Below are 26,718 nucleotides of genomic sequence, written 5' to 3'. Positions count from 1 at the left end.
CTCAGGGGTTTCTCTGAGGAGATAGAGCCACATGGTGCTACATAAATTTCATTACTCATATTATCATCACTCCACTTTTAATTTGATTTAAAAATTTTATTGGTCCTAATTGTAGCAGTTATGAATGTTGATGTTATTTTCTGCCATTTCTAATTTCTATAAAGAATACAGATCTTTGCTGCTTAATAATTGAAAATGACTCCTGCTTAATGGATTCATGCATTCATACGGAATTTCAATCTTTGTCTTTGACATTAAGGGTTAGCGCATATTATCGGCTCCTTTCGAAATTATATGGTTTTCTAAATCCAGTAATGTGGTATCTGTATGATCTAATAGACTGATGTTTTTAATTACGGAGGAAAATTAGTTAATTGGAATGCAAAAAAAGCTAAACAAACCTATTTTTATAAGCAAAAATAAGAATAGTGCTTAATGGTATTTTGCTATTGGCCTTTGCTAAAATTTTTTTTTTCCATTTGGAGGAATGCCAGATGGGGGTCTCCATAGATAAAAGGTGGGAGTGCGTGTTCATTTTTGTACCAGGCACACTTCCAGGTCCTAAAGAGTTAAAACCGATTTGGACCACCCTTATTAAACAGGCGGCTATATTAGGAAGACTTGTATAAATACTGAGGAAAGGCTGCGTGAGAGAACAGCCTGCTGCACTCTATTTGTGTTATGGTCACCGTATGCATAAGCTAATTTTAAATATTAAAACTCTAATTATAAAAGACCACTTCCCTGAAGGGCGGGCCATGTGGGGAAGGAGAGAGTAAGGACCTGAGCGGTGAGTCACAAGCCCAGTGAGTGGGTGGGTGGGTGGAGGTGATAGCTGGCTGGCCTATGAGGGATCACTCCTTGGGGTGCCCCTGACTCCCCAGGGGAGAAACTGGGAGCTGGGTTTGCTCCTTTGATTACAATTTGGAAGGCAGACTTGGATGGAGTACTCCCATGGCCTTCCCATTTTGAGGAGTAAAACAGAGCTGCCATTTTGCTTCTCGAAGCGGGGAAGTCCATAGAGAAGGAGCCTAGACAAATAGCACTATGGGGGCCCATTGCACCACGTGGTCTGCGGTTCAAGACCACTTATTGGAAGAAATATGGGGACTCAGCAAAGCACTTTTATACTTTTCACTGAAATTCTTGAGGCTGCATTCCTTTATGTCTCTGTGTGATCCTGTTCTGTGGCCTTTTCTCCTTTTCCCCAGCTCTAGGTTGTTTTAGTAAATGCAGCTTGAACCCAACTGCTGCTCTCAGCTGAATTAAGGAAGAACAAGGAGAGAGTGTTAGTTCTGGACTTAGAGCCAGAGCAAGACGGCGGGCAGCAGGAGTCCCTGGGGGCTTGCAGGTGCGGGTCTGCAAGCCTGGTCCACTTGAGACAGCACAGCTCTGTCCTGGAGACTTAGGCCCGGAGTAGTGCAAGGCTTTTGGTCTGGGTTTGAACTCCTACACTGTCAACTTTATTTATTTTTTTAATTTTTCAAAGATTTTATTTATTTATTTGAGAGAGAGAGAGAGGGCATGAGTGGGGCAGAGGGACAAGCAGACTCCTGATTGAGGAAGGAGCCCAACATGGGGCTCGATCTCAGGACTTGGGGATCATGACCTGAGCTGAAGGCAGACACCTAACCGACTGAGCCACCCAGTCACTCCTACACTGTCACTTAATAACCATGTGACTTTGGGTAAATTTGCCAAAACTCTGGCATGTCAGTTTTCCCATTTATAGAATGGGGATACCAATGCTTGGCTCCGGAAGCTGGTGGTGCAGTGGAATGACACCATGGAGTGTGTCCTCAGGTGCGGCTGTTGATACGTCGCTCTGACTTGGGCTGCATGGTTCTTGCTTGGATGCATTTTCGAGTTAATGCTCTCAATGCTATTTATAATGGAGATATTTCTTGAGATATTTCTTGAGATCTAGATGTTTCCTTTCTATTCCCTGCACCCCCCCCCCCTCAATTTCAAACAGGAGGCCATGTCCTTTTTGTGTCTTTTTTCTTTTCTCCCAAGGAAGGTTTTAAGTCACTCCTCCTCCTTCCTGCTTTTTTCGTAAAACTCTAAATTAGGAGTCCTGGAGAAGGAGTGGTGAGATACAGAAGTCCTAGAGGAAGCTGGGAACAGGAGGTTGGTGGGCCCAGCTCCCTGGGGAAGGGCAGCTTGTCTCAGAGGTTGGCCAAAGGGCACATCTACAGAGAGACGTGGACCTTGGATCCAGTACTGGGCTGTCCACCCAGTCTGGATACTGGGCATGGGAGAGAGGTCATGAGGCCTGGGGAGTGGTGTCCCACCAGGCACTCACCTGTGTGGGCAGATCTGTGTGACTGGAGGGGACCAGAGGGCAAACCGTGGGAATAACAGACTCTGAGTTTCCTGCCAGACCCTTGGGATGTGTGCTCAAGGTTAGGTGTAGTTTGATATAGGTAAAATGAAGGTATAGGTATTATTAGTCCCTGATTTTGCCTGAAATTGATACCTATTACAGAGCTGTGTGTGGATTTCAAGACTACAGAAAAGGCATATCCAGCCAGAACTGGAGGTATAATAGAAGATTTCCTTAAAAAGCTGGCACCTGAATTAAGTCTTAAAACATGAATGGGAGTTATCCCTGGAGAGGGGAGAGGAGGAAGGGGTTCTGGGTAGAGGGAACATCACGAGGCTATGTGGTGGATATGGAGAACTACAGATAATTTAGAGTTGCTGCTGTGTGAGTCACTGCATCCAGAGTCATGAGAGATGATTCCAGAATGGCACTATCTAAAAGACGTTCCTGCAACAATGGTGTACTGGTTTTCTCCTGCTGCTGTAACAAACTAACACAAACTTAATGTCTTAAAACAACTCGGACTTAGGGCATTTGGGTGGCTCAGCGGTTGAGCATCTGCCTCTGACTCAGGTCATGACCCTGGAGTCCAGGGATCGAGTCCCACATCGGGCTCCCTGCATGGAACCTGCTTCTCCCTCTGCCTGTGTCTCTGCCTCTCTCTCTGTCTCTCATGAATAAATAAATAACATCTAAAAATGAAAAAACAAAAGCAAAAACCATGGCCTTATCTTGCTGTTCTGGTGGTCAGAAGTCCAAAGTAGATGTGTCTGGGCTGGAATAAATGAGCCAGCCAGGGCTCTGTTCCTTCCGGAGGCTCTAGAGGAAAATGAATGTTCTCGCCTTTTCCAGCTTCAAAAGGCTGCCTGCCTGCCTTGGCTTGTGGTCTTTTCCTCCATCTTCAAAGCCAACGATAACTAGTTGAATTTTTCTCACATCACATCATGCTGACACTGACTCTTCTGTCTTCTCTTAAGCATTTAAAAAAGAGATTTTATTTATTTACTCATGAGACATACACACAGAGAGGCAGAGACACAGGCAGAGGGAAAGCAGGCTCCCTGCGGGGAACCCGATGTGGGACTCGATCCTGGGATCCCGGGGTCACGCCCTGGGCTGAAGGCAGGTGCTCAACCACTGAGCCCCCCAGGTGCCCCTCGTCTTCCACAGTTAAAGACCTTTGTGGTTGCATTATATCCATCTGGATAATCTGGGATAATATTCCTATTTTAAGGTCAGCTGATTGGCAAACTCATTTCTGTTTCCTTGATTCCCCTTTGCCGCATAACATAACATATGCATGTGATTTGGGGATTAGGACACGGGCGTCTTTGCAAGGCCATTACTCTGCCTTCCAAAGATGGAAATGTTTTCTCTCCATGCTAATACACTAGCCATTAGCCACATGTGGGTATTTAGATTTAATGAAAATAAATACAATTAAACATTCAGTTCCTCAGTCACATTAGCCACAATTCAAGTGCTCAGTAGCCACATGTGGTTATTGTTGATCATAATGGCCAGTGGTGCTCTAGAGAGGTAGGAAGTGCCAGATAATGAAGGCCCTGTGTTTCGCAGCCTCTTTCATGAAAGCTCCCTTGAGAGCTGATGAGCCTGCCACCATGGCACCAGGAGATGTGGATAACCAATGAGACCCAGTTCAAACACCAACTTTCTGTAGACGTGATTGCCAAAGAGATTCAGGTTTATTTTAAAAATATATAGGGGATCCCTGGGTGGCGCAGTGCTTTGGCGCCTGCCTTTGGCCCAGGGCGGGATCCTGGAGACCTGGGATCGAATCCCACGTTGGGCTCCTGGTGCATGGAGCCTGCTTCTCCCTCTGCCTGTGTCTCTGCCTCTCTCTCTCTCTCTGTGTGTGACTATCATAAATAAATAAAGAAAAAAATATTAAAAAAAGTATATATTTCTAAATCTTCAAGGAAAATCAGCATGCTGGGAAAGTCACCGTGTTTATTCTGGAACTCTCCCGGCCCACTGGCACACAATCCAGGGGTGATGCACATACAAGAGGGGAAAAATCCAGCTGTAGAAATTTCTGGGTGTTGAGGAACGAGGTCAGATTTGGAGAGGTACTGCAGGGAGCAGTGCGGAGGGGATGGCTTTGGCAGGAAGTAGATTAGAGGCAAAGAGACCAGCTAGGAGGTTATGGGGGAACGATGACATATCCTTGCCTTCTTTAATTCAGGGGACTTTTGTGACCTGGTTTGGCCCATGAAATGTGAGCCAAAGTAACACGTGTCGCTTTGGGGCAGAAGCTGTAAAAGTCAATGTCTACTTCATGATCCTTTCTTCTCTCTTTGTGATACCCTCTTCCTCAACAACAAGCAGTATTTCAGATGAGGGTTACTCCATCAACCCAGATCCCAGAATGAAGGCAGCGTAGAGCGGAGCTGCAGCTGACGTGTGATAGTTATATAGTACAAGCTAGAAATTGACATATTTTTGTCAGCCGTTGAGATTTTGGGATGATTTGTTACTATAGCAGAATTTAGCCTATTCTGACAATACAGAGATGATGCAAGTTACTTAGAGGTGTTGATTGTATAAAACTTTTCTTAAAAGGGATTTTTTTAAAAAAGATTTTATTCATGAGAGACAGAGACAGAGAGAGGCACAGACACAGGCAGAGGGAGAAGTAGGCTCCTTGTAGGCAGCCAGATGCAGGACTCGATCTTGGGTCTCCAGGATCACACCCTGAGCCAAAGGCAGATAGACACTCAACCGCTGAACCACCCAGGCGTCCCATTAAAAGAGATGTTGACATAAAAATGGTTATAGCTTGGGGCACTGGAGTGCCTCAGTTGGGTAAGTGTGTGACTCTCAATTTTGTCTCAGGTCATGATCTCAGGATCAAGAGATTGAGCTCTGTGCTGAGTGTGGAGCATGCTGCGGATTCTCTCTCCTCCCCTCCCTTTGCCCTCCACCCCCCCCTCAAGTTTACAGCTCATGGTTGAGCCTAAGCCTTAAGCTTTATTTATGTTGTTTACTTGTCTTTATACAATAGCCATTTTTATATTTCAAGTTGAGGTTCTTTTTATTATGCTTTTAGGCAAGTCAAATTGTACAGTACCAAGGTTATTTCATGAAAATACTACCTGATCGGATTGGGTTGCAAGAACAGAGCATGGAAACAATTTAGTGGAGACACAAGATTTTCTGTTAACTAGAATGGTTGGAAGTGGAAGAGACGGGTTTGAATCTTTCATAGGACTTTCCTCCCTGGTTTATTCCACTCAGTAGTCATTAGTTTGAAATTGCCCTTCCAACCCCACAGCCAAAAAATAGATACAATTTGGTAGTTATTTTTATAAAGGGTTGAGCACTAAAAGCAAGTTAATGGTTGACTTGGATCTTTTTTTCTTTTTCCTGATCAGTAATAAGTGATACTATCTGTTCCCTCAGAGCAATAAATAATGGTACTACTGTATCTGGAAAACAAAATATATCATATTCCAAGGTTCAAAATTGGAATGTATATCCCAAATGTAATCAGCCTTCTTCTGAAGATGGAGACTTTAATAATCAGAAGAGACCCAGTAGCAGCATGGAAAAGAAATGCTATGAATCGCCTATAGTAGTTGGGTCATTTTTGGATCTAACTCTGAGTAGTTTATATTATTGCTGCTTGACCTATTTGTGTGCATAAATGAAATGAGGGGTTGGAAAGAGAGTGCAGTTACTGGTGGGGGAGGAGAACAAGTTTATTAAAATAGGTGGCATCAGCCAGGAGGTTTATAATGACTTGACTGAGGTCCACTGTTCACCTGGATGGGTTTCTGTTTCCTTTTTTTTGTTTCCTTTGGTACAAAAATACCCTTTGTTGCTCTTTCTTGGCCAAAAGTATGAATCTTAAAAAACAGAGAAGCCACAACTCATGGACTTTTCATGGACCTTAATGTGATGGTGGTAAGGGGGTGATGGAGGCACAGAGGGCAGATGTGTACCTCAACAGGACTCAAATTGCTGTCAACAGTTTGCCTCTAGGGACAAAATTCTTCCCTTGTCGCAGAGAAAAAATGTCAGGGAGGAAGTTGCATTCGGTAGTATCTTTGTTCTGTCTTGACATTCTTAGGCCATTTTTGGCAGACGACAGGAAAACTTTCAAACATTTTCAGAGGACTACATTGTGTGTATTTGATTTCATAAACCATGTATTTTTTTTCCTTTTGTTTGTTGGAAGGTTTTTTTATTTTAATTTTTTTTATTACTGATTCAATTTCTTTGCTGGTTATTGATTGGTCTGTTCAAGTTTTCCTCTTCTTCCGGTTTCAGTTTTGGTAGTTTATATGTTTCTAGGAATCTATCCATTTCTTCCAGGTTGTCCAATTTGTTGGCATAGAGTTTTCAAACTATGTATATTTGATGTGTGATGTGTATTATATAGCCGCTCTGCACTCCGCACCTAGAATAGAGTTTGACATTTTTCCCTGAACAAGGGAAGAATTTTATTAGTAAAAGCTTTCCTATGCAATGAGCCAGGAAACTGCATAGTGGAGTGGAATGTCTTAAAGTAAATTGTTATAAAGTGAATCATATTTCCTCCTAGGCGCTATAGTAAAATTAAAGATTGTTTTTTCCGACTGAAGAGTTAATAGTAAATAAATCACAGATATATAAATATATTGGAGAGGAAAAATACAGGTGTAAACTTCAGTAATAATTTAAATGGTAAATTAATGAAGTAATAAAATGGGTATAAATCCACAAGGAAAGGCCAGTGTAGTGTAAGGTACATGCAGGACACAAGAAAACTTGTGCATCATAAATTTGACCTAAAATTAATGATAGCTATAACACACATTGATTAAACATTAAATTACCCACAATTTTACTTGCCTCCTCAAGATTGATGCTCTGTACCTTTAAAAGAGGCAATCCAGTGAAGTTTTAACCAATGCTTCCCCCCACCCCCGCTATGGTAAATTTCCATGGAGAAGATAGGCACTGTTGACCTTTATCACTGATCTTAAAATAGCAGGTGTTTCATAAATAAGTGTTATTGTTGATTATGGGGCTTCTTTTAAAAATTGTTTTCTAAAAAGAGGCTGATTATTCCATTCACAATAGCATAGAAATATGAAGTACCTACCAATAATCTTAACAAGAAATGCTTAGGTCTAACATGAAGAAAGCTAAAACTTTCCTAAGGGAAATAAGATCTTATTTCTTTGGGAGGGGTTAGGGTTCAATGTTTTAGAGATATGAATTCTGTGAATTTTTTCAAAGTAAGTTTAATAGAATTCTAATTATTTTTCATATAAGATCTTTGTGGGGGGACTGAAAAATAATTGTTCTGGGAGAAAAAAAGAATGGTCAAAAATTTTTTTGACAAAGAATCATAATGAGAGAACACTTGTACTATCATGTATTAAAATGTATTACACCACTTCACACACATTAGGATGGCTATTATCAAAAAAAGAAAACAAGTGTTGGTGTGAATGTTTAGGAATTAGAACCATTGTGCTTTGCTCGTGGGAATGTCAAATGGTGCAGCTGCTGTGGAGAACAGTCTGACAGTTCCTCAAAAATTAAACATAGAATTACCATTTGATCCAGCAATTCTACTTCTGGGAATATACATAAAATCAGTGAAAGTAAGGGATTCAAATAGATATTTGTACACCAGTGTTCAAGCAACATGATTCACTATAGACAAAAAGTAGAAACAACCCAGTGTCCATCGATAGATGAATGGATAAACAAAGTGTGATATGTACATCCAATAGAATATTATTCAGCCTTAAAAAGCCATGAAATTCGGATACGTGCCATAATATGGATGAACTTTGAAGACATTATGCTAAGTGAAATAAACCAGATACAAAAGGACAAATACTATATGATTCCACTTGTATGAAGTATCTAGAATAGTCAAATTTATAGAAGCAGAAAGTAGAATCGTAGTTGTCAAGGCCTTGCAGGGAGGAGGAGTAGGGGATTAGTATTTAATGGGTACAGATTTTCAATTGGGAAGATGAAAAAATTCTGGAGATGGGTGGTGGTGATGGTTGTACGATATTGTGAATATACTTAACTATACACTTAAAAATGGTAAATTTCATGAGGTTATATATATATTTTTCACAATAAAAAATACCTGAAACTGTAATACAAGGTTATAGTAGGTAAAATAGCAGAATAATTGCTCAAGATTGGTACTCAGTTCAACATAATCACATAGAGAGTAAAAAAAAAAAAAAAAAAAAAACCTCTGCTATGTTAATGAATCTAATACCTGATATAAACAGCCCTCATAAATAAGTTGGGGAAAAAAAGAGAATTATTTGCTGAATACTGGGACAACTAGAGAACTATTTTGAGTAAAAATTCATGCTAAGCTCTTGTTATAATCTAAAATACCAGGTGGATCAAGGTATTCGATTCAAAAATGAAATTGTGAGAAAATTTTTAAATCTTAGGATGGGGAAAGGCTTCCTGAAAGTAAAACAATAGCATTACAAGGAAAAATTTGACAGGTTTTATGCATAAAGTACTTCTGCATATAAAAAGTATCATAAAACTCAAAAGGCAAGTGGTAACTAGGAAAAATAGTCATAGACCACATTATCCTATGCATAGTTCATGGAAAAAATAGGCAATTTAATGAAGGAAAAAAATAAAGTCTGATATTAATGTTCAACCTTGCTAGAAGTCTAAGATTTGTAATTATTTCTTTGCCTCTCCTTGAACAAAGCTATTACGAAAGATAATTCTCTGTGTAGGAGGTTTGGGGGGCTGGACGCTCTCATTTACAGCTGGTGAGGAATGCGTTTGACATCCTTTTGGGAAAGCTACACCAGGACTTTGTTGGTTGTGACAGAAACTAAGTTTTTTTTTTTTTTTTTAATAAATTTATTTTTTATTGGTGTTCAATTTGCCAACATATAGAAAACACCCAGTGCTCATCCCATCAAGTGCCCGTCATCCAGTCACCCCCACCCCCTGCCCACCTCCCTTTCCACCACCGCTAGTTCGAGAAACTAAGTTTAGTTTAAACAAAAGAGGGAATTCTTTTGGCTTATGCATTGAGAAGCTCAAGGAATGGGAATGGCTTTATGCAAAGTTGGATCCAGGAGTTCAAATGATTCTGCGCCTCTACCTCGCGTCTCCATGGCTATGTTCTCGGGCAGGCACTCTCTACGTGGTAAAGAGGTAACTGCTATAGACTCGAATTTACAGTCTCTTACTGCTTGCTGTTCTAGAGAAGGGGGGTGGACAGTGAGAGCATCTCTCTCTCTCTCTCTGTCTTTTTTTTTTTTAAATAACAGCTTTATGGAGATATTCGTATACTATCCCAATTCACCCATTTCAAGCGCACAGTTAAATGATTTTTAACATATTCACAGAGCTGTGCAACTGTCACAACCAGGTTTAGAGCATTTTCATCACTGTAAAAGAAACCCCATACCAGTTCGTACTCTTCATTCCCTTCCTCCTCCTGAGCTGACACCTCAATCCCAGGCAACTGCTATGCCCGTCTACTTCTGTCTGTAGATTTGTGGGTGGTGAGCATCTTTTGAAGTATCTCCAGCACAAGTCCTGAGGAATCTCCAGTTAGCCTGGCTTGGGTTATGTGTCCCTCCCTGAACCACTCACCGGGTCAGGGGATGGAGTCCTCTTACTGGCCAGGCCAGGTTAGCATCTGAGCTCTGGAGCCAGGGAGCTGGATGAGGTCTATCTGAGCTCTGTGTTTTGGGTAGGGTTACTATGGAATGGGAAGAGTTCTGGGTAGGGTTTTTGGTAGGGTTACTATGGAATGGGAAGGGTTTTGGGTAGCGTTTTAAGTAGGGTTATGATGGAATGGGAAGAGTTCTGGGTAGGGTTTGGGTAGGGTTACTGTGGAATGGGAAGAGTTCTGGGTAGGGTTCTGGGTAGGGTTACTATGGAAAGGGAAGGGGTTCTCCAAAGGCAGGCGAGGCAAGAAGGCAAATATGTGTTCATTCTGAGGGCAACCTGGCCGTAGGTACCCGAAGTCTCTAAAATATACATATCTCTGAGCTTAGCAACTCCAATTTTGGGACAACATCCTAAAGGAAAGACAAAACAAACTTTCATTCCTGCTGCACTTGTGATGGGCTGAGAGGCAGAGAAGAAAGCAGGGAGCAGTGGTGCCTTGCTGCTGGAGAGAAAGAGAGCTGGCACCTCACAGGGATAAAGGTGGAGCCCCTGCTGGAGAAGGGAGTCCTTCCAGAAATCCTCTCCATGTCAGCTTCCCCTCCAAGGGCACCAGCGTAGCCTGGGTGCCCCTCCTCAGCCGCGGGGGTGAGTGGGGAAGTAGGTTCTCCAGCAGCCGCAGAGTGTGTGTGCTTTTGAGGCCTGGCCCAGCCCCCTGCAGGTCAGGCAGCAGGTGAGCAGGCCTGAGCCAGGTGGAAGGCAGGACACAGTGGAGTGGCACTGCCCCATCTGTATGCCTGTGCCTTGCCTTTTAGCTTTGCAGGTCTGGGGTGAGAGGATGTTTGAATTATCTGCAGTTGGGAGGGACCATTACACGGGCAGGTCCCCCAAGGAGAGCTGGAGGGGGGCCGATGGCTGTCTCTTAACAGCTTAAATCTGATCTTTTAGAGCTACTCAGAACGTGGGCACTTTTGTTCAGAAGGTGCCGTTTTTGTGTGTGTGTGGGGTGGGGGGCGGGAATCTCTCTTGAAAAGTGAAATTAAATCTGCCAACTTATGGGCTAGTTTGGGGGCATTCAAGAAGTGGAATATGGGGCTCCTGGGGGGCTCAGTTGATTAAGCATCTGCCTTTGGTTTAGGTCTTGATCCTGGGGTCCTGGGATCAAGTCTTGCATCAGGCTCCCTGCTAAGCAGGGAGTCTGCTTCTCCATCTACCCCTCTCCTTGCTCATGTTCTCACTCACTCATGTGGGTGTGCATTCTCTCTCTCTCTCTCTCTCTCTCTCAAATAAAATCTTAAAAAGATAAAGTCTATACAAGGAGTCTCCAAGTGAACAAACAACTTTCAGGTTGTGTCAGGCCAGTCTGTATGTGTTTGAGGTTCATGCTCTCCGTTTGGATTGGGTTCTTAAAGGTTACAATTTGGGGCCTCTAAATAGTAAGGGCAGGTTTGGCATCCTGAGGGCTCCACTGAGATTCCAGCGGGAGGGCGTGTGGTCACTATCCTGAAGTGCTGGGCTGACCGTGTTGCAGGGCCTTTAGGGGCTTACTCCTGCTGCTTTGCTCTGTGTGCCCCTGGATCCCAGGCAGGCCCTCCAAACCTATGGAAGCCTGAGGCTGGGGTACTGGCATTTTTTAGAGGGTGGTGGCATTTCTAGGAGCTGGGACTAACCGTGGCTTGGTCACATGATTTTACTTTTTTCCAGTCAACACTGGAATATCCCATCCAGGTACAATTAGAAATCCTATTAAGGTTGAGGTGATAGAAATCAGGGCTGGTGAGAGAGGGAGGTTGAAAAAAGAAAAAGAACTTGGATTGGCAGGGCGATTGGAGCGGGTGTGAGTGGGGAACAGCTCTTTTAATCTCTGGATTTGATGATTTAATGTTGGGGGAGAACTGACTTTTCACTGTGTTTAAGATCTGACGTCTAAGGGTGCCCGGGTGGCTCAGTTGGTTGAGCATCTGCCTTCAGCTCAGGTCATGATCCCGGGGTTCTGGGATCGAGCCCCACATCGGGCTCCCTGCTCCAGGGAGTCTGCTTTCCCCCCAACCCTACCCCTGGCTTTGAGCACACACTCTTTCTCTCTCAAATAAAATCTTTAAAAGGAAAAGATCTTGGGATCCCTGGGTGGCGCAGTGGTTTAGCGCTTGCCTTTGGGCCAGGGCGTGATCCTGGAGACCCAGGATCGAATCCCACGTCGGGCTCCCGGTACATGGAGCCTGCTTCTCCCTCTGCCTGTGTCTCTGCCCCCCTCTCTCTCTCTCTCTCTCTCTATCTCTCTGACTATCATAAATAAATAAAAATTAAAAAAAATAAAAGGAAAAGATCTCATGGCTGGTGGAGGGGAGGATGTTGGAGAGCAGAGTAGTTTTGCTCAGCGGTCTGGGGAGCTGTTGCTATGAGTGGCTGAGAGATTCGGGGCCGCCCTTTCTTCAGCACCACCTCTGACCTCCTGCATGGAAGTCAGGTCTGCTCTAGTGGTGTGGTGGGAAGATGAACAGGATTTGAATTTTAGAGGTTCAAAGTTTGTGTTTCAGCTCTGCCATGTGCCAGCACTGTGGATTGTCTGCGGCTTAAATTTCCCCTGGCCGAGGCAAGAATTTTCTCCAGGTGCTTCCTATATTTTCATCTCCTGTTAATAGGAACTCATTTTTACAATTTTAGGTTATTTAAGTAGTTCTTACAGAAGTAGCCCAAGAAGCCACAAGTTTCATAGTTAAAATGATCTTTGACTTTTCTCTGTTCTTTTTTCCAAGGCATTGAATTTGAATGTACCAATCTGGTGGTTGGTTAGAAGACAAAGGTGGCATTGGGACATGTTAGATATCTTAAGTTTTGAAACTTCTTATTCTCCCTATGTCCCAAATTTGATTTTAACAAAAACAATATGCCTCACACCCTGCGTTGTAAAAGGTGTGTGATTCTATTTTATGCTGTTCTGTCTTCTGCAATACTAAAGGGAAAGAAGGGAGGCAACTGGCTGGCTGGTAGAGCCAGGCGCCCCTAGACGTCAGATCTTAAACAATGAAAAGTCAGTTCTCCCCCAACATTAAATCATCAAATCCAGAGATTAAAAGAACAACTGTTCCCCACCCACACCCGCTCCAATCTCCCTGTCAATCCAAGTTCTTTTTCTGGTTGGTGGAGTGTGTGACCCTTGGTCTCAGGGTTGTGAGTTTGAGCTCCATGTTGGGCTTAGAGATTACTTAAAATCTTAAAAAACAAAACAAAACAAAGGGAAAGAAGAGTTGTTGTGTCTCAGTCTACCTTGCTTTTGAAGCCAGAGTAGATTTTTAAAATTTTGTTACCAGGCATGCTAAGTGGAAAGGGATCTGGTTATCTTGGAAACGCAGGAACTTACATGAATGGACTATAAAATAAAATGTGGACTGATTCCCAGGAAAATGAAACAACACAAAAAGAAAATCGCATAATCACACTGAATCTATAAAATGGGAAGAGAATGGGGGGACAAAAGATTATGATGCCAATGATTATGATGATGAAAATGTTGTTACCTGTCACTAGTCTATTTTGGGCTGGGGGAGGGCAAGTCAAGGGGTGGAGTTGAATGGAGTGGGAGAGGTGGTAATTTGTGGGTCTTTGCTGAGGTTGAGGAGGAAGGTCATGGAAACCAACTTTACCCTGGCCAGTGAGGACTGCAAAGGTTCTCTCTGCCACTGAAGAAATGTCAGGCACCAATAGGGATTGGGGCTGTGGAGCAGAGTGAGGAGTGGTCTACTTCCCTTTCTGGTCAGTTAGCACAAGCACATGAACCCCAAAGAAATTTCTTTCAGCTCCTTACTCTAAGTCTATGATGGTAGGATGTACAGCATGTGAAATTGTAGCGGGGGTGAAAGTGCAGTGTGAGGGGCTGCAGCCTGGGGTTGAATGACTCATCTTCGTGCCCTGTGTACCACCAAGAATGTCTCTGAGCAGACCTTTGGGATGCTCCCATGTGGGTATGTATTCCCTTGGCTGATAGAGCGTTTGGGCCAGACCCCTCTCTTTCTTCCTTTCTTCCAGAAGTCTCCATTTCTCCTTGCCCTCATTCCTCTTAAGCCCCAACATTTATCATAGATAGTTAATCCCAGGTAGTCTCTTCCTGGCCTTCCTTTTGTCGGGGAGGAGAAGGTGGCAGCTCCAAGACCTGGGGGTAAGGGAGAGAGAAAGGATGCTGAGAGGTCATGACTTCACAGGCAGCTTACCATGTTTACTTCCCTTTTATGCTTTCTTTTATATTGCCTTTAGATATCTTGAAAAAAATCAGATTTCACTCTGTGAGAGTTAATTTTCTCATTGACTCTACTTAAAGAGTCCTATCACCTGCTAGCATAGATCTTGGTTGTTAGGCAAAAAAAAAAAAAAAAAAAAAAAGAGGGGGGAAAGAAGACCTCTTCTTTTTGCCCTTGAGATACTTGATCAAATCTGCTTTTATTTATTTTGGTTTTGGAAGTCTACCCACCTGCTCTTGCCTGAGCTCTGTTTCTTTTTTGAGTTGCGGCCGGTAAGTAGATGTGTAGTCCTGCAGTAATGGTAGAAGTATTGATGCTGTTCCTGATATGATGGAGATGCCAGCTTTTGTCTAAGGGGGATCTGCACATGTTGGGGCTTGTGTGATAAATTGGTAGGGCAGGATGGCCCAAGGAGTCCGTATATGAGGATTAGGATTCTTTGGGAAAGGAGTTCTTCAGGAAGGAAGGAGGAGCAGGGCACTGTAAGTTTGACTTACTAACCAATCATAGAACTCAAAGGGGGGATGATGGTTTGTGTCTCTAATTAAACGTTCCCTTTTCAGGCTTCCCAAGATCAGCCTGTCTTGACTGACACTACCTCTCCCATCTCTCTTGCATTCCTCCAGCCTCTTTTTTTAATTTTTTTTTCAGCCTCTTTTTTTTAAATCATGGTGTTTATTGCCATCTAAAATGATCTTTCTTTGTTTGCTTATTTATTATCTTTCTCTTCATTGGATAGGAAGGAAGTTTCATGACACTAGCAATGTTTCCTTTTTTATTTCCACCCTAGCCCCTGTGCCTGGAAGAGGGCCTACATAGGCATGCAATGAGAGAAGGGATCTGTACAGTGAAGTAGCTGTTTCTGATTCTTCCCCAATGCAACCTCATGGACACTAGTGTATATTCTAGGCAGAGAGAAACCTGTGAATAAAAACAGAAAGGCTAATTTCATAAAATGAGGTGAAACACTGAACATATGCAACAACCTTAATAGACACCAGCCGGATTTCTAAAGCATGGTTATAGTCCACAGCCCGTGTCTCTGGAATCTCCAAGTCCACCAGCTGAAGCCAGCGTGAAAACCACCTGCAATGTGGCCTGATGTAGGGAGCCTTCGGCTTTGGCATTCATTCCCTTGAGGGGTGTCTGGGATGATAGTGTTTGGGGATCCCACTTCTCTGGCCAAAGATAGTTAAGTCATGTTTGCAATTTCATGGCCTCTTGTCTCATTCTTAGTTGTTGACCATAAATCAATATAGTCTCCCTGCTGTCCTCTGGGGGTGGGGAGGGTCTCATGGGGAAAAAGGGTTATATAGTCAGCCACATTACTACATAAAGAGGCAGTGGGGAGTAGGGTGGAGATTAGAATTTGATGTTAAGATAGGCAGTGATTTTGGTGGCTAATTTTTTCATTTGATAGCTTTGAAAAGTACTCAAGGTATTAACTTTTCTTAAGCCCCACTTTTGTCTTTTGTCAGTGGGGATAATAATGCTTGCAATAAATCTGCAATAATTTCTTACAGCGTATGATTTTGTCCATTGTCTTGCTCCTTAATGCTACCACAGGGAATGACTGCTAGTTAAAGACTCAGGGTGGCAGGGGCTCTGTCAGCTACTGCAAATGAGGCCTAGAGTCTTGTAGTGAAACACAGTGAAATCATCTTGTCTCCTCCTACCCGGCACCAAGACAAAGCCCCAGGGATTTCCATCTGAACTCCCAAAGGCTCCTCAGCTACTCTTTTATTATTCCTTCTCTCCTCTAAGTGTCCTCTTAGTGATTATTCAATTTGGTTTTGAGTCAGGACAGGAGTGGTGTTATATTCATCTTATCCTCAGCACATAGCATGGACCTTGACAGTTATTGCCTGTTGAACTCAATGGGTTTGGCTGTCGGTGGCCCTGCAGAACTCACTCTCAGGCCTGGGTTGCCTTCAGTTACATCATAGTTTGTATTCCTTCTCCCCTTCCCAACCTCCTATGTCTGATCTTCGGCACTATCTTAATAAAGGGAAAGCTCTAGATGCCATGATTTCTTCCTTCTCTACCCTTTGCTTGTGCTCTTAGACATGTTGCTCCCCTTCTGACATATATTTATGGAATTGCATCTAAAATCTGAAGACATTTAAAGAGTATTCACTCACTCTATTCATGAATATACTGTAAAGGTCCCTTTTTAGAAATCTGACAAATTTATTGCCTGTAGGGAAGACCTACATTTAATGTCCAATTTCCCAATTTCTAAACATTGCTGAGGTCTTTAGTGTTCTGCTGAGGTCTTTAGGTTTATACCTGAATTCTTATTTCAGCCTTTCTATGTGCTTGTGACTGTAAGTTTTCCCTGCTTTGGAATCAATAGCAGTTAAATATGTATGGGCCGGATACTGATTGTCTTAAGATTGCCTAATACCAACTTGTGGTAGAGTTCAATCATGTGAAAACTGGTAGTGTAGTGCTTCTAAACTGACGTTCTCAAGGAACAGTGCTGTCCTATAAACTGGACCATTGGTTCACGGAGAAGTCAAATAATAGTGATTGCTTTTCTACTTTTGAGGAAAAGTAAATTAACGAATGGAATATTTTCTCACTTGAAAAACTTCTTGCATTTGATTATATTGCTTCACTGGCACTGAGGGCTGGCTGCTGAGTAAACTATGAATAAGTGGAGTAGAAAACACATACCTGTAAAGGAAATCCTTAAAGTGTAAGTGTGTTATTATATCTTGAAGGCAGAAATATAAAATATATTTATGGCAGTGTTTTACTGCGAGTAAAATTGTTTATAATTTGTGTGACGGAATTAAATGTATCAACATTTCATGGTATTTTTAAAAAGATTTTATTTATTTATTCGACAGAAGCATGAGAGAGCACAAGCAGGGGGAGCAGCAGGCAGAGGGAGAGGGAGAAGCAGGCTCCCTGTTGAGCAGGGAGCCCAATGCAGGGCTTGATCCCAGGGCCCTGGGCAGACGCTTAACCACCTGAGCCACCCAGGTGCCCCCATTTCATGGTATTTTGCCATAACTCTATTAAGGTATTACCATGAATAAATTTGAGGATCATTGCAATCATAGCCAAGTGCGCAATATGAATTTTTGTCCATTGAATTTCCCAAAAAAGTGATCTGAGTGCTTACTGTATGGCAGATGCTGTACTAGATCTGGGTATATGTAGTGTGAGATAACTAAGAATCTCCTGAATGAACTGATGATATTGATTATGCTTTCTTTCAAGCAGATGATGGGAGTTAATCTACCTTTCATGTTGTTTATCTTAATGGGGGAAAGATCAAGCAGTTCAAACCCATCAGCTGTCATGAATGTATTTATTGATACTCAGAGATGCTTTCAGGGGGCAGGATTTGGGAAGACAGCAGTCAACTCACTTATCCTCCCCTCCTCTGGTTCTGTGGACTAGTTGGGTGGCCAGCACTCACTGCCCTTCTCTGAGCCTAGAGATCTAGATTTATCGAAGAGCTTTGCTGTCAATGATGGAACCTTGGGAAAACACCTGGTTTTATTTCCACCCTAGCCCCTGTGCCTTATCTGTAGACTAAGAGATAGATCTTAAAGTTCTCTTCCCACTTTTAGGCTTCTATGGGATAACTTTGGCCATCTCAAAGGCTGTTAACATAGTAGGAAGCTGGAGGTGAGGTCGTTGTTGCTATTATGACAATTTTAGGGCCAAGGGACCAGGAATACCGATATCACCACTTCTCCCCTCAGTTTTCTAGCTGAGGTTGCTGTTTAAGAACAGTAGCTGGGGGGCAGCCCAGGTGGCTCAGCGTTTTAGTGCTGCCTTTGGCCCAGGGCATGATCTTGGAGATCTGGGATTGAGTCCCACATTGGGCTCCCTGCATGGAGCCTGCTTCTCCCTCTGCTTTTTTCTCTCTTTCTGTCTCTCATGAATAAATAATTTTTTTTTTTTCAAGAACAGTAGCTAAATGGATCTCAAAGCCCCACCATCTGAATAGTCCTCTCCAGTGCATGGTTCTGGTAGAAGCTGAGTTGGAGGATTCAGCTATGGCCTGAAGACTTACATGAGGCTTCTATTTCCTTGAATCTAACATGGCCATCACCTCCATGGAACAGGCCCTGACCTAACGTACTTGCTGGTGAAGAGGGAACCAAACAGAGAAAAATCTTTTCAGATAGGCCTAGACCTGCAACAGGGAGAGAGCTTAGGTCAAGTTCCTGGAAGGAGACCCTGAGGCTAGGCTACAGATCAACTTGGGGTCAAATGAAGTAAAGTGCCCCCCGTGGGGGAGAGGTGAGGTGGGGGGTACTGCAAGGGGGTGGGCAGCGGGAACAGGTGAGGTGAAGCCAAGCACAGGTACCGTTCCAGGAGAACTGCCAGATGCCAGATGATGTGAGGGCTTGGAGTGTAACCGATCCCTCAGAATTAATTTCACCTGAGCTGGGGAGCTGGGTTTCACACTCCCGCCCATCTGGTCACTGGTGGAGCTGGCCCAGGGTGGGCTGTGAGGGTGCTACATGAGCTCCTCAACACCTGTGGCCCTAAGTACATCCAGGTGAAGTGGTTCCCAGTTCATGAAGAAGATTGCAGGTTTAGCTGTTGGGAGTCAAGCAGCACCTAGAGGCAGGGCGATGGTCCACAGAAGTGGTACAGGGAACCCAGAGGATCAGAGTGGGGGTTTCAGAGGGGCTCTGAGAGTACCTCCTCAGGGAACAACAGAGAAGAGGATGCCTTAGCTGAGCTCCCCAGTAGGAGGTCACAGGGCCCTGACCTCCGGCTGCCTACTAGTCAAGCGTCCCCAGTGACCAGCTCTGAGCTCTGACCTCCAAGGAGGGGAGGGGGGAAGGGAGGTAGGCTGAGGGGAGAAGCTTGAGGAAGGAGAACGGAAGCGCCCTTTCTCTAATAGCCATCTCTACCCTCCTCAGAGAGTGGCTGTTGGCGAGCTCTGGACAGCATAAAATCCTAACTAGGGTGAGCTACTATGAACAAGTGATTTGCCTAAATTACATAATGTTGGCAGAGCAGAGGTCAGATTTTGTGGCTGGAAGTTTAAGGATGTTTTCCTTGGATTATGTGATCTCCTTGTAGTTAGCCCAGGTCTTTGTAGACTAGGATAAGGAAAATAAACCGTGTGGTGGTTATTTTATGATTTGATTCTGTAGCTCCTCCCCTCCCTTCACCCCACCCCTCCAAGACTAACTAGTCTCTCAAAAGCTTTAGGTTTCACTGCTTATGCTTATAGTTTTGCCAGACAGAAATAAATGGCTGTGTTGTTGTTTTTTTTTTTTTTTTTTTTTTTTTTTAATTAACTCTGGCACCATGTGGTTTGGGATCATTGAGCATAAGAACCAGCATTAGCCCATTGCACCGGGTGACCAAGGCGGAAGATCTCTGGTTTATGACTGGTGGCAAGGGTGGGGTCACTAGTGACAGTGGAATATATGACACCAGGACCATATTTCCTGAGCAAAACATTAGATCATATCTGATGATATAAGGTAATCGCATAGACTATTGGAAATTGGAACTAACCTAGGGATATGTATCCTATAAAACCCCCTTAAGTTGGTATTTATCAAACTTAAAAAAAAAACCCAACTAAAACCCATAGCAAGAAATAAATTCAGAAGAGGTGGGCTGTTATAGTGTTAAGATCATACACTCCAGGGCCAGATCGCCCAGGTCCAAATCCTGTCTCTGCCACTTGCTGCTAGTGCGACCATCAGGGGTGTACTACGGAAATTCTCTGAGCTTTAGTTATTCACCTGTAAAACTGGGGTAAGAAAAGTCCCATCTCATCAGATGATCTGAAAGATTAAATGAGTCAATGCATTTAAGTGCCCCTGGCACAGTGCCTGGCCCAGGGTAGGCATCATATGAGTGTTTGCTAATAATAACTTAGTATTTGACCCAGGACACATCTACTTCCACACACGTAATATCTGATGCCGAAATTGATCAGTGTAACATGCTTTGATGTTTTCTATTTTATACTATTCTACTTTATTTCATTAAAAACATAGAATTCACCATCTTTAATAAGTTTTGAATAACATTTTTAGCTAATATTATGAAATAGGGGACTTGGTTCGAATGCGTATGATATGATTTACTTTTCCTCCTTTGATAAATTAATTCACTCTCAAGATTTTTAGAATCGAAGGAGGAGGTAGGCTAAGGCTTAAGGACTTGGCTTGGAACTGTGGGTATCTGAGAGCTGGAAACTGATGGGCCGTGGTTATTAGAACTTTGGATTGGGTGATTCTGAGGGACTTGAGAGCAAGAAAGTTGAGACTTTCCAAGATTCCTGCTGTGTCCCTTGAACTCCTGCTCTCAGAAAGTACAGTGAATAATATCACTCTCCAGCCCCTCTGTCTCCTGTCCTTTCCTGAGGAAATACGTTGTTGGCTGGATCTCAGTGAGTTGAAATAGCAGATAAATGAAGACCTTGTTCCTGTCCCCCGCCACCCCCCAGGTAAATCATCTAAGTGCAAATAAATGCCTTTGCGTTTGTTAGGGTTGGGTGATTTGTTTCCGAATGAGAAAGAGGTTATGCTTTCATTTGTGAAATGTCTTTCTTCTCTCCTTCTGATGATTAAAAGTGCGTCTAGAGTCAAGGTGAGGCCTATAAACCGAATTCATAAACAGTGCGGATCCACAATAAAATTATATGCATCTTTAAAATGGCCTCTCTTCCTATAATTGCCCCGATGTGATGCTGTAAGCTTCTGACTTGAGGTATTAAATAGGTGAAAAGGAAACCATGTCACACTAATTCTGATGTGTTGGAATGATTAAAAATGAATTTCTAATGAGAAGGTATGTCAGTAAAATGACAATTAAAAGAGTGTTTCAAATGATCAGGACTTGCTTTTATTTCATATTTTGTGGCACAGTATTTCCCAGAAGGTTGTGACTGCATATGGCAGAGATGGAAAATGGAGACATGAAAATGAGGTCATGTCCAAGTGGGTGAGAGGCGATCACCATCAGCAGCCAAGCCAAATCTGCTTCCTATGCAAATGATGGCCCAGGGGCTGGCAGGAGAGCCATTAAGGTCTTTGTTAAATCCTGACTCACCGCCATCTGCTCTCAAGTCCCGCTGTCCTAAATGGGCAATGTTGTAACATCTGGGGTAGAGATTTTCTTCAGCGTATTCTGATTTCACGTGGCCAAACAGGTTCCGTCTGATCAAAGGATGGTTTAAACCTTGTTCATTTTTTCAATCACTTGTCCAGCCCCCACCTTGTTTTTATACCCAATTCTAAAAAGTTTTGCCTAATAACTTCTGTTTATTTTTTCAAGGAAAAAGGAGGAGGATTGGGATGGTGGTTATCAAAACTGAGGTGGGGATTAGGATACAATTTCTATTTCTTTTTGTTTGTCATGAATCTAGAGATTCTCTTGGGATCCCTTGTGCATTCGTTCACCCATTCACTCGTTGTTGGTTTGTTTACCAAATATTTATTGAGGGTCTACTTATGTGCCAGGGATTGTCATGGGACTGTGGGATCACTGGTGAACAGAATCAAAGAGGCCCTGGCCCCGGTGAGGTTATTCTAAGTGGGCTAATGGAAAACGTCATTGTGTTTGGTTTTGCCAGAACTATGAAGAAATGAAACAAGTCATCTGAGAGAGAAATTTGGTGGAGTCGAGGTCATGGGTAGGGTAATGGCAGACTTGGTTTAGATGGGCTGGTCAGGAAGGCTACATGTCAGGTTGCTAAAAGTCAATTAAAAACCAGTTTGCTGCAAGCTAATTCATTGCATGGCCAGATTCATCAGAGGACTGACCCGTGAAGCTTATTTGTGTCATCTATACTATTTAGTTTTGGTTTTCATTTTGATTTTCTACCAACATTTTAAGGACTTTTCAACTGTTTTTTTCCCTAGTCAGGCTGAAGAGCTTGGGGAGTATGGAGGACCACAAAATATATATTCACAAGGATATGTTCTTGAATGGGAAGAATTGTTACAAATATATTTTTCATTAAGTTATCTTTATTCATAAGGATAATGCATTTATATGAACTCTTCACATTTAAGAATATAGGCAAGAAGACACTATAAGGAATATATATTCATAAAAGAATATTTTCTTTGAATATATTCAGAAAACAATGTATTTATGAGGAGAATATATTCATAAGAATACGCTCAACTTTTTTCTGCTCCAGCTCCTTGCTGTTGCTACTGGAAACTGAGAGACAGAATTAGAGGCAGAGGGGGGGAAACTGAGGCACAGATGGACAGGAACTTGTTTCCAGCTCAAGTGCTAGGGAACTGGGGAAGAGACAAAACATTTTTAAAGATGATACCATGAAAGCAAAATGAAAACCAGTTAACTGGAAAGCTAAAAACACATCATCACCTTAGGCAAACTGATCATTTGGGGAAGGGGTCATTCAAATAATTGGTTATTTGGGGGGGTTAGTAGATTGACTGGATGATTTATTAACTACACTGGGATGCTTTTGAGAGTGAAAGGAATACTGTTAATAATTATTCTGGGACAGTAGGTATAAACTAGAACTGTCTGGGGGCAAACTGAGATGTAGGGTCATCCTGCATCCCTGCTTCCTGGTCCAGACTGGTTTCTGGTGCCCGTGTTTGAATAAGGTTGGGCACGCACGAACCCGAGGAACAGTCTGGATCTGCTTGGTTTTGCAATATGGCTACATGGCTGGATTTGAGATTGAATATGTGGATTGTTTTAAACATGAATACCATCTTCTGTTTGAAAGATCTAAAGCTGTTGGGTATTAGGATAGGTTTTAGGGAGAGCTGTGATTTCTTGGATGGTATCCATGGCAGTTATTACCTTTCAGTGGATGACTTCCAATTCTAGATCTCTAGGCCAAGCTCCAAACTCAGATTTCCAAACACAAGCTGGACATCTCCCTCAAGTACCTCACATCCAACACGTCTCAAGGCGAACTCCTAGGAAGAGAATGTAGGGAGATTAAGAACCAGACCTTTGGGAAGGCTTTCTCGCTGCCATTTTTTCATGCTATGCTTAATTATATTTTTAACAACCTGAGAAGTCTTTCTTCCTCCTCTTTATTCTCCAAAACCTATCTGCCTTTTATTTTTTTAATTTATCTGCCTTTTAGAGACCAGCTCCAATCTCATTTTTCTGTGGCATCATCTTTAGGAAAGAGCCTCATTTCTCTCTCCCTTATCAGAATTACCAGTTGTTTACGATAGTCCAGGGTGGTCACAAGTCAGGCCTGGGGCTAGTATCTTTTAGTTTGGAGCTGCATTGTTTTCTAGGTGTTTCAGGTGTGCTAGATATTTTTACCACAGCAATGAGCACATTGCTAAGCAGGTAACAGGGGGTCATTTAATTCACACGATGAATATTTATTGAGGACCATATTATGTACCAGGTACTCTTCTACTTTCTGGAACTAGAGCAATCAACAAACCAGAGGGTGCCATGGCGAGAAGCTGACGTTTTAGTGAAGAAGATGGACAATGAAAAAATAAAGAGCTCATTTTAAAGATGGGAAACGTTAGGCTGTGAGAAATGAAGGGATATGCCTAAGGACATAAAGAATCTAGTGTAGAGGGCAGCCCGGGTGGCTCAGTGGTTTAGCGCCGCCTTCCGCCCAGGGCATGACCCTGGAGGCCCCCCGGGATCGAGTCCCACGTCAGGCTCACTGCACGGAGCCTGCTTCTCTGCCTGTGTCTCTCTGTGTCTCTCGTGAATAAATAAATAAAATCTTAAAAAAAAAAAAAAAAAAAAGAATCTAGTATAGGAACCAGAGCTTGAATGTGATGTGCCTTCTAGGACAGCATCATTTCCCAGTGCACCAATCCAAGGGCTCTGTATAGCATTCCCGAGGAGGCGCTCCATGTGCTGGGCCCTAAGGGGGTGTTTGCATGTCCTTCCTCAGCTGGACTTCCGAGTGGTCAGGAGGGAGCCCAGGAGTCCCAGCTGCTTCTGATAAGAAGATGATCCTTTGTCTTTCTGCACTTTCATCTGTGGGAGCTGAGAGAGGGTCTCCGAGCCGTGAACCCTCCAGGTTCCACCTCAGGGGCACGAGTGACCTAGAGGTCCTAGACGTCTGTGTACTTCTGGTAAACCCCCTCAGTCAGCTCTCCCCTCGACACTCAGAGCTTCACCACTTTTTATCCTGAGGCCCTCAGAACTAGTCTCGTCATGTACTTCATGGCAATTTCTATTAGTCCCCGTGAGAAGCCCAGAACTGGACAAATACTGTATGAGCCTCCTTCTCTGAGGTATCTAGGGTAGTCGGATTCATAAAGAAGCGAAAAGTAGAAGGGTGGTCACCAGGGCCTGGGAGGGTGGAGATATGGGGGTTGTTTAGTGGAGAGAGTTTCCATTTTGCAAGATGAGGAGCGCTCTGGAGATTGGTTGGACAACGGTGTGAATGTCCAATGTCCTCAACACTCCTGATCTGTACACTTAAAAATGGTAGATTTTATGTTATGTGTGTTTGCCACAGTTAAAAAAAAAAAAAAACCCAAAACAACAACAACAACAAAAAAGGGTAGGCCCCAAACTCACCTTTCAGCCCCTAGGAGCTCATCCCCATTTGTGCATATGAGCATAAAGCTACTCCTTCTCCCAACAATCCTGGTCCTCTCCCTCCTGCTCCCTCCTTCCCCATAGCAGTTGTGACTGTCTGACCTCCTGCAAACGTTACTCATTTATTTGCCCGTCTCTCTCTCTCTCTCTCTCTCCCTTTATCTAAGATATTGGGTCCATTGAGGCAGGGTTTTGTTGGTTTCATTTACTGCCGTCATCACAGCACCTGAAAGAGTGCCTGACTCAGCAGGCGCTCAGCACACACTTGTTGACCTGCTGTTGCATGGTGACTTCTGTGTGGCTCCTCCCGGGGGACTGAGCAACTCAGCAGGAGCATAGCAAAAGGAAGGTGGAGAAAAGCAGCAGTAGTCACACCACGATCTTTCCATCTCACATAATTAGTCATCGCCACAGAAAATATCTTTGTGCGACATGTTTTATCAGGAAAAAAAAAAAAAGGAATTAACTCTTTCAAAGCGTTTGGTTTGGAAGCATAACTGGGGAAGGTTGGGGAGTGCTTTTCTGTTTTGTGAACCAGACTGTTTATTGCTGCCTGGAATATTTCCTTTTGGGGCTGCAGGGTACCCCTCCTGCCACCTCATTTTTTATTTAGTGACACTATTTCACAGCTGGTTTCCACCTTCATTTTTCACTAAAAATATATTATACTCTTTTCCTTCATTCACCTCCTTGAACTATCACTCACTTGTCTTACGGGTGTTCTGATGCTTCGAAGATTGCTGCAATCATAGGTAGTCCGAAGATTTCTACCTTATTAACAGCACAGCCAGGAGCTAATCAGAAGTCTTCATTTGCCTGACACCGTTCACAGCCTGTGAGGGGTGATTGCTCCATCACTTGCCTTCTTCCTTTTTCTCTGCATTGTTTTTTCCTCTGAATTCGTTTGGTTTTTCCGTTGCTGTTAGAATCTTTTCCCTTGAGCTTTCTTGTTACATCTACACACACATATCTGGATTATTTTGTGTGATTTGACCCGCTATTTAATTAATTATCTGGTCACTTCCATCAAAAGCATTAAATCCTTTTTTTTTTTTTTTTTGACATTGAACTATTTGATCGATTTGATGAATGGACTCAGTCCAAATGGTTTTAACAGCCATCGGTGGTGACTTGCCATCTGCCTCAAAGAAATCTACCTTTTCTCCAACCTTCATTTTCTTTTTTATTCAATGCCTTCTCTTTCTGTTAGTTTTAAAGTGATCTCAAAGCTCCTTTTGAGGTGTTGGCTTTTCTAGAATACTGGAGCAGATTATTTGCCCTGGATTTGTGTTATAGACTCTTACTGTTTGAGGGGATGGAAGGGTTTTCTTGTTTCTAGACCTCTGCCTCGTAGAAATGAATGTGGTAAAACCAAAAAAAAGGGATGTTTTTGCTTTTATATATGCTATAGAGATGTAAGTCCATAAAACTTAAGGCTTTTTTTGTTTTGTTTTGTTTTTGTATCCTTCAACTACAAGTGTTTGGTTATAATCAAATTTGGGTCATTGGTCCAGTTAGTTTACATAATTGACTGTTGGTAAATTTTTTTCTCACCTTCTTTTTAAAAACTGGGTATAAATGGTGACAACAAACATTTCATGATCTTTTCCCCAACTCCCATCCTACTCTGGCCTTTATATCAGTGATCAGTAATTACAAGTCACAGTATGGTATCATTGCAGAGCCCGGAATTTGGAAATTTTGGAAATCCTTCGCATGACTTCAAATCAGGGACGGAAGTGTTCATGATCGTTTTTTGCTTCTGCTTCTCACACTTTCCCTCTCCTACCTCCACTTCCTGCTTCCCATGTGGAGACACAGATATGCAAAATGCATGCCACATATATTTTTTTCTTGGCATTTCTAAGCACTTCTTTCATATGGGATATGTGTTGTACACTGTGTTATACATCATATCACAGTAATACCTCAGGAGGCTGGCATGGTTTGGCATAAAGTGTTTGGATGATTGTTGTTTTGGATAACTTGATT

The 26,718-nt window shown here is 42.9% G+C and overlaps 1 protein-coding gene across 6 annotated transcripts in view; it reads left to right on the top strand.

Moving 5' to 3' along the window:
• Window positions 1–26,718, top strand: part of LOC144314205 (uncharacterized) — a 375,014-nt gene that overhangs the window by 68,242 nt on the left and 280,054 nt on the right. The window lies entirely within an intron of this gene.

This window comes from Canis aureus, chromosome 5, assembly GCF_053574225.1.
Source record: "Canis aureus isolate CA01 chromosome 5, VMU_Caureus_v.1.0, whole genome shotgun sequence".
Lineage (NCBI taxonomy): Eukaryota > Metazoa > Chordata > Mammalia > Carnivora > Canidae > Canis > Canis aureus.
Note: the sequence above shows the minus strand (reverse complement) of the source record. Positions and strands in the feature narration are given on the sequence as shown.